Genomic DNA, 7,133 nt, shown 5'->3' on the forward strand with positions numbered 1-7,133 from the left:
GTGATGCTGATGCTGTCTGTAGGACGGGTGAAGATGAAGGGGCTTGCTGAGGTTTTTCACAGACCTATTGATCTCAGAGAGGGAAAGTTTAGGAGTCCCAGTTCTTTGTCAAACCAGAAAACTCTTTCCTTTTGTCTTCCTGCCAAAATTAGGGAACCGAAAGCACATACCCTAATAGGAAAGCTCCTTCCATTTCAAGTAACCCTTGTCCTGAGCTTCCTCTTGAAAAGTCCCCTTAGGAATGTCCTGGGAGTGAGCTGGAGCTGTGAGCAACCATGACCCTGAGCCACGCAGCACCTTCCCAGCAGGAGAATGAACCTGCCCTGCTGGGGGGGTCTCTCCTCTCATCCAGAGCTTCTCCCCACACTGCTTTGGGGAGCTCCCCAGGCAGGACCCTCGCAGGCAGCAGACTCACTGTGCTGGGTACACAGCCCCCTGGAGCACAGGGACACTGTTCTGAATCACAGCACTGCGCAGACCTGTGTGTGCTCCCTGGCTTCACACCCCTGCAGAATGGAGCTGCACGCCCTGTGCCTATGACAGTATGGCAGGGAATCCCTGCTCTGAAGCACCTCCCCCTCCTCTGCACAGGATAAGCCAGGAAAGTGATCCTTAAAAATCCAATAATTGAATGGGCTGGGTTCAGAAGAGCCCTCCAGGAACCTCAGTAGCATTGCCCTCCAGCCAGAGACTTACCGTGCCAAGGGCTGTGAAGATTTCTCCCACAAGGAGCTCTCCTCTGGCCTCCCACTCCACACTGCCTTCCACTTCTCTCTGCCTTCTCTCCTCTCATGTCAGCAGCAGCAGGCAGTGCCCTCAGCCCTGCTGCTCTTTGCAGAGGAGCTGCTCCTGCACACAGCTGTCTCTGGGCAGTGCTGCCAGGTTGCCATGAGCTCCCTCCACCCCAGGAGCCTGGCCCCACTCAGGAGCAGAGGCCCAGCTGAGCTCATGAATTTCCCTGTCCCTTGTGCTCCCTTCTCCTGGGAAATGTTTACGCCAATAAACTAAAATAATCACCTATGCTCCCTCTCTAAACACTGAAGGAAGACTGATTCCAGGATTGCAATTTGTCGCATCAGAGGACAGTTATCTGCAAGAGGCCCCCAAAATTTCCAGCATCACATATGAACACAGGTACCCCAGGACATCACAGGCAGCAATACCCTCCCTCTGTGGTCAAATGATTCAAGCCCCAAAAGGAGACCTAACCATAATTTGAGATCTTCTCAAAAAATAACTCAATGAAACAACTGACAAGAAATCCTCGTTTCTGAAACTTCACACAGTTCTTACCATTGCCAGTATTTTTTCCTTTCTTATGAATTGCAGCACCATGTTCATGCACTACAGGAATTAGCCTGTCGATGCGAGTATACATGCGTATATACACACATTATTCATCAAACTACATTTGCTAACAACACTCTGAATGGAGAAACTTTGTTTGGAGGAACTGCTTTATTTAAACTATAATGTTTCAGCTCTCTTCTTCTGCCTCTTTGGCATTTTTTCTTCCTTGGCCTCTTCTTTCTTTACAGAGCTCTCTAGGGAAAGATTCACTGAATCACAGCACTCAGGGTGGACGACACCTCTGGACATCACCTGGTCCCAACCCCCCTGGTCAACGCAGAGGGAACAAGATGAGGTTGCCCAGGGGCTCCCCCCACTTATGCATTGTCCACAAGGGTGCTGAGAGTGCGCTCCATCCACTGTGCAGGCCATTCATAAAGGTGTTAAGCGGTCCTGCCCCACATGTTGATCACTGAAGAATGCTGCTAATAACCAGCTGCCACTTGGAACTTGTACCGCTGATGACAGCGTTTCAGCCTGATGGTCCATCCAATCTTCCACCTGCCCTATGGTCCGTTGATCCAGGGCAGAGCTCAACAATTTGGCTATAAGGAGACTCTGGGGGACTGTGCCAAAGGCTTTGCTAAAGGGAAGGTTCAAAACATCCCCTGCTTTCCCCTTGTGCACGCACGCATTCATCTTATGGCAGAAGGCAACCAGGTTGGTCAAGCATGGTTTCCGTTTCCCCTTGGTCAATGCATGCTGCCTCTTCCAGGCCTTCCCCTTCACATGCTTGGAGATGGTTTCCAGGAGGATTTGCTCCATCACCTTCCCAGGGACTGAGATGAAGAGGACCAGCCTGTCGTTGCCCAGATCGTCCTTCTTGCCCTCCTGCAAAATGGGTGTGATGTCTGCCTTTTCGCAGTCATCAGGAACCTCCCTGATTACCATGACACTTCATAGGCAATTGGGAGCAGCATTGCAGTGACTCCAGCCACCTCTCCCTGCACCCTGGGGTGCTTCCTGTCTGGTCCCCTGGACTTGTGTGTGCCCACTGGGCAAAAGTCCTCCCCAGCTGCGTCGTTCTCTACCAGGGGTGAGGATTTGCTAACACAGATGCTGCCAAAGGACTTGGGGGCCAGGGAGGCCTGGCAGTTAGACAAGACCAGGAAAAGACAAGGTAAAAGAGGCAATGAGCTCCTCAGCCTTTCCCCTCTCTTTGTCACTACGTCCCCTGCCCCACTGAGCAGGGACACCACATCTTCCTTGGATGGATGCCTTGTACAGACAGTGTCCTTACAGAAGCCCTTTAGGTTACCCTCCTCATCCCTTCCTAGATCCAGCTCCAGCTCCAGCTGAGCTTTGCCTTGCCTAACTCCATCCCAAACAAGATGAAATCCTCTCTGCTGCAATGAAAGGTGGTGACTGTTATTCCTCTTACCTCTCCACCATCTCACAGGCACTGCAGTGACAGACAGCCTCCACATTCACATCCCCATCCAGCCTGAGCTTCAGGCAAGAAACCAAGGGGAGGATGGCACCATCTACTTAGAGGCACAAACTGCAGAGGTACAGAAATCACACTGCAGAAAAGCTTGCTCTTCTCCCCTCACCACTGAGGGGGATCCAGGCAATGGACTTTCAGGTGGTTAAAGGTGGATGCATAGAATTTCCATTGTAATGTAGCTATGCCTGAGGCAGTGCCTCCCAGGCTGCCCGTACAGTCAACAGGGAGGAGGAGGTGTCCACCTGCCTTCTTTAGATGGTCACATAAAGCACAAAGGACTCCTGTCCCAGAGACATTTGCTCTGTGCTTGGAATGGGGCCTGAGATCGTAGGCGTTCAGGATAGTTCAACTTGAAGGGACCACAGGAGGCCTGTAGTGCAACCTGCTGCTCAAAGCAGAGTCAGATAGAGGGTCAAAAACCCAAAAACGCCTCTGCCAAAGGACTTCTGGGGGTGATACAGCAGGAGAAGGCAGTAGAGGGTTGATGGGGTGATACCAGTCCCAGGGACAAAAGGGTTTCCCTTTCGCCTTCTCCCGAGAACTAAATCCTCAGCTCTCCAGAGGGAAGAAGCTGGGAAACAAACTTTGCCACTAACATGGAGGTGGAGAAGCTCCTGAGTCCGTTACAGACAGTGGCTGGTGCAAAGGCCACTGCCCCAATGGCACCCGATCCACAGGCATGCCTGCCTTGCTGCTGGGCACCCTGCAGCCCCAGGCAGGAGGTTTGCGAAGAACGGAGTGGTGTCTGCCCCCTGCAGCCCTGGCCACCCAGCAGGTGTGGTGGGACCCTGCTCCTCTAGATGAGACTGGGCTCTCCTGCATTTCCCCCGTGTGAAGGCTGCATCCCTTCCAGCTAGGAATACAGCCCGGCAGAGAAGGCCAACATGGGAAACAGTCTTTGTTCCAGGGTGTGAAGAGAGAGGGGAGGGCAGAGGGGGATCTGCTCATGCCCTGGGCAGTGATTCCCTCCCTGCACCCAGGACATCCCTGCTGATGCCCTGTAACCTGTGAGCCCAAGACATGGGACTCCGATCTGCTCTGGCTCTAAAGATTTCTCAGCCCTTCAGACCCAGCATGCAAAGCACTGGTCTGGGGACACCTCAGCAGTCAAAGGGCCTGGATGCCTAGTGTGTTCCTGAGAATGTTTCTGCAGTCTCCTGGCACTGGTTTGACTCCTGTTGCCCATGGAGCAGAGACTCCTTTTGAGGATGGATGAACTTGCTCACTGTGTCACTCTGAGGACAGGCTTGACCAGGCAGTACAGATACCAGCAAGGCCTCACCCCACAACAGTGTCCCCTGCCCAGAACTCTGCCTTCCAGCCCTTTTCTCCTAGAGGATTTGTTTTGGGAGGGACCACCAGAGATCTCCCACAGCGTGATCTGCTCTGAGCTGGGCTAACTTGACAGACCAGGTTGGTAAGTGATTTCTGCAGGAGAGTTTTTAAAGATCTCTTGTCCCCTGCTCCAGTGCTGCTCAACTACCATGGTCATTTCTTTATTTTTCCTTCAGCTCATTTGAAATTTCCTGTACTGCATCTTCTGCTTGTTGTCTCTTGACCTTTCCTCCCCTTGGCCCCCACACAGACCATCCCACCAGCTTTGACTCAGGACAATCACAGCCTCACCTCCAAGCACAGCCTTTCTGGGATCTCCTGGGACCATGCAGGTGGGCTGTAGTGGCCAGCTCTAAGCAGACTTACATGCTGCAGGTCCCTACATGGACTCAGACAGGAGCAAATGGAGACATGACATGACCCAGGGCAGAGCCTGTAGGCTGACACCAAGGCACATCTGGGACCAGCAGGCGTGAGAAGAGAAGACCTCCAGCAGCTCCTCTCCACACCTGGGCAGAGAGTGACACACCCGGGGGTGTTCCTGAAAGAGGACGTTGACACAGGACGGGGGGCACTGTGAGCTGCAGTGCTGGGCACCCACCATCTCTGCTGGGTCTGGGAATCCTGGCAGGTGGTGCTGGTGGCTGTAGGCATTGAGAAACCCCCAGTCCTGCTTGCAGCAGTGAATCCCCTCCATGACTGTCAGGAGCTTCTGGAGTGTCATGGCTCCCATCTGTGTCTCATCCCTCCACTGACCCAGCCCTGCTGCCCTTCATGTGTCCCCATGGCCCCACTGTGCAGGCACCGCGCTTGACAGGGTGCATTCTGGGGTGGGGAAGCATCCTGCAGGCATGATCCCCATGACAGCATTTGGTGCCCAATCCCCCACGGCCCTACTGCCTGGCAGCCTCCCACCAGTTCGCAGGCCCTGCCCAGCCCTGTCCCTGTCCCTGTCCCTGTCCCCTCGGGGTTAACAGAAGGCCATGCTCTGTTGTATGCTGGGGTCTGAGCCCGCAGAGAGGCCAGGCAGGGCTGGACATTCCCCCATACAGGTGCTGAAGCCAGCAGGCAGACAGAGCTGATCATGTTCAAAGATCACCCCTCACCAGGACTGTGGGGAATGGCCAGTGATGGAAATGGCTGGTATGAGGGTCTGGGTGTGTGAGGAGTTTCCTGGGGCAGTTTCTCCTCCCTGTTCATGCAACAACAAGCTGGGCTGCATCTTTGCACTGAGGCACCCTGCTTGAGGGCCCCCATGGTAGGAGGATGGTCAACAGGCCCAGGAGATAACCCCAGGACCTCCTCTGCATGCTCCCTGACAGCCCTGCAGAGGACCCAGCAGAGGGCTCGTCCTCCCAGGCCTCACAGCTGGATGCCCAGTCCTTCAGGTGTGCATGGAACCTTGTTTGTTGGTAAGCTTTTGGGGTTAGGACCAGCATGTGGGGTGGGGGAGATTTTCTCAAGGAAATGTGCTGGGGACAGGGTGTGAGGGACAGCAGCTTTGGAGGAAGAGCCCAGCCTTCAGGCACTGCACCTGCAAGAACCTACTTTATTACAGAGATATTATGAGGGAGTCAGCTCTGACCCAGTGTTGGAAACAACTTTATATGGGCACCAGGTGAGACAGAGCAGTCTCATTGAAGGTGGAATGAATCCAAGTATTTGTGTAGCAACATAACAAGTACTACTGATAATAGTAATAACAAAAATAATAAAAATAAAGTGAACAAACAAAGCTCACTCCTGGTACGGGATGCAGGGGGAGTCATTTGTGGAGAGCAATGGCAATGTTACCACTGCTGGAAAATGTCCAAGAAATCACTTTCCTCAGGGCATCCTTGAGCTCCCTGTTCCTCATGCTGTAGATGAGAGGGTTCAGAGTTGGAGGCATCACCGAGTATAGAGCAGCCACCACCAGATCCAGAGCTGGGGAAGAGATGGAAGGGGGCTTCAGGTAAATAAATGCATCAGTGCTGACAAAGAGGGAGACCACGGCCAGGTGAGGGAGGCACGTGGAAAAGGCTTTGTGCCGGCCCTGCTCAGAGGGGATCCTCAGCACAACAGTGAAGATCTGCACGTAGGACAGCACAATGAAAATGAAACACCCAAAGACTAAACAAAGACTAACCACCAGAAGCCCAACTTCTCTGAGGTAGGAGTCTGAGCAGGAGAGCTTGAGGATCTGGGGGATTTCACAGAAGAACTGGTCCACTGTGTTGCCTTGGCAGAAGGGTATTGAAAAGGTGTTAGCAGTGTGCATCACAGAATAGAGAAAACCACTGGCCCAGGCAGCTGCTGCCAGTTTGACACAAGCTCTGTTGCTCATGAGGGTCCCATAGTGCAGGGGTCTGCAGATGGCAACATAGCGGTCATAGGCCATGACTGTGAGAACAGAATACTCTCCTGTTAACAAGAAGAAAACCAGGAAGACTTGAGCAGCACATCCTGAGTAGGAAATGGCTGTGGTGTCCCACAGGGAATTGGCCATGGATTTGGGGACTGTCGTGGAGATGGTGCCAAGGTCGAGGAGGGAGAGGTTGAGGAGGAAGAAATACATGGGGTGTGGAGGCGGCGGTCACAGGCCACAGCTATGATGATGAGGCCGTTGCCCAGGAGGGCAGCCAGGTAGATGCCCAGGAAGAGCGAGAAGTGCAAGAGCTGCAGCTCCCGCGTGTCCGCTAATGCCAGGAGGAGGAACTCGTTGAGGGAGCTGCTGTTGGACATTTTGCTATGTCCAGGCATGGGGGACTGTCCCAAGAAGAAAAGATATTGAGAAGTTAGGAGAGATTTTTCAAGAAAAAAAAAAACAACTGTTGCAGTCCTCATCCAAGCACCCACATAGCTTCTCTCTTTATTGGGAGGCCCTTTGCCCAGGTCCCTTGTCTGAGCTCTGCTTTACACTGGCTGAGTGTGCTGTGAGGAGCAGGGACCTCTGCCCATGGGCTCCAGAGCAGTCAGTACTGCTGTAAAGCAGTGAGCACAGGGAAACGTGTGACTAGCT

General features: G+C 53.3%; 1 pseudogene; it reads right to left on the reverse strand.

The window, feature by feature from the left end:
* Positions 1–5,897: 5,897 nt before the first annotated feature.
* On the reverse strand, positions 5,898–6,856 carry LOC136993027 (olfactory receptor 14C36-like; annotated as a pseudogene).
* Between the last annotated feature and the right edge of the window lie 277 nt (positions 6,857–7,133).

Source organism: Apteryx mantelli, chromosome 11, assembly GCF_036417845.1.
Source record: "Apteryx mantelli isolate bAptMan1 chromosome 11, bAptMan1.hap1, whole genome shotgun sequence".
Taxonomy (NCBI): Eukaryota; Metazoa; Chordata; class Aves; order Apterygiformes; family Apterygidae; genus Apteryx; species Apteryx mantelli.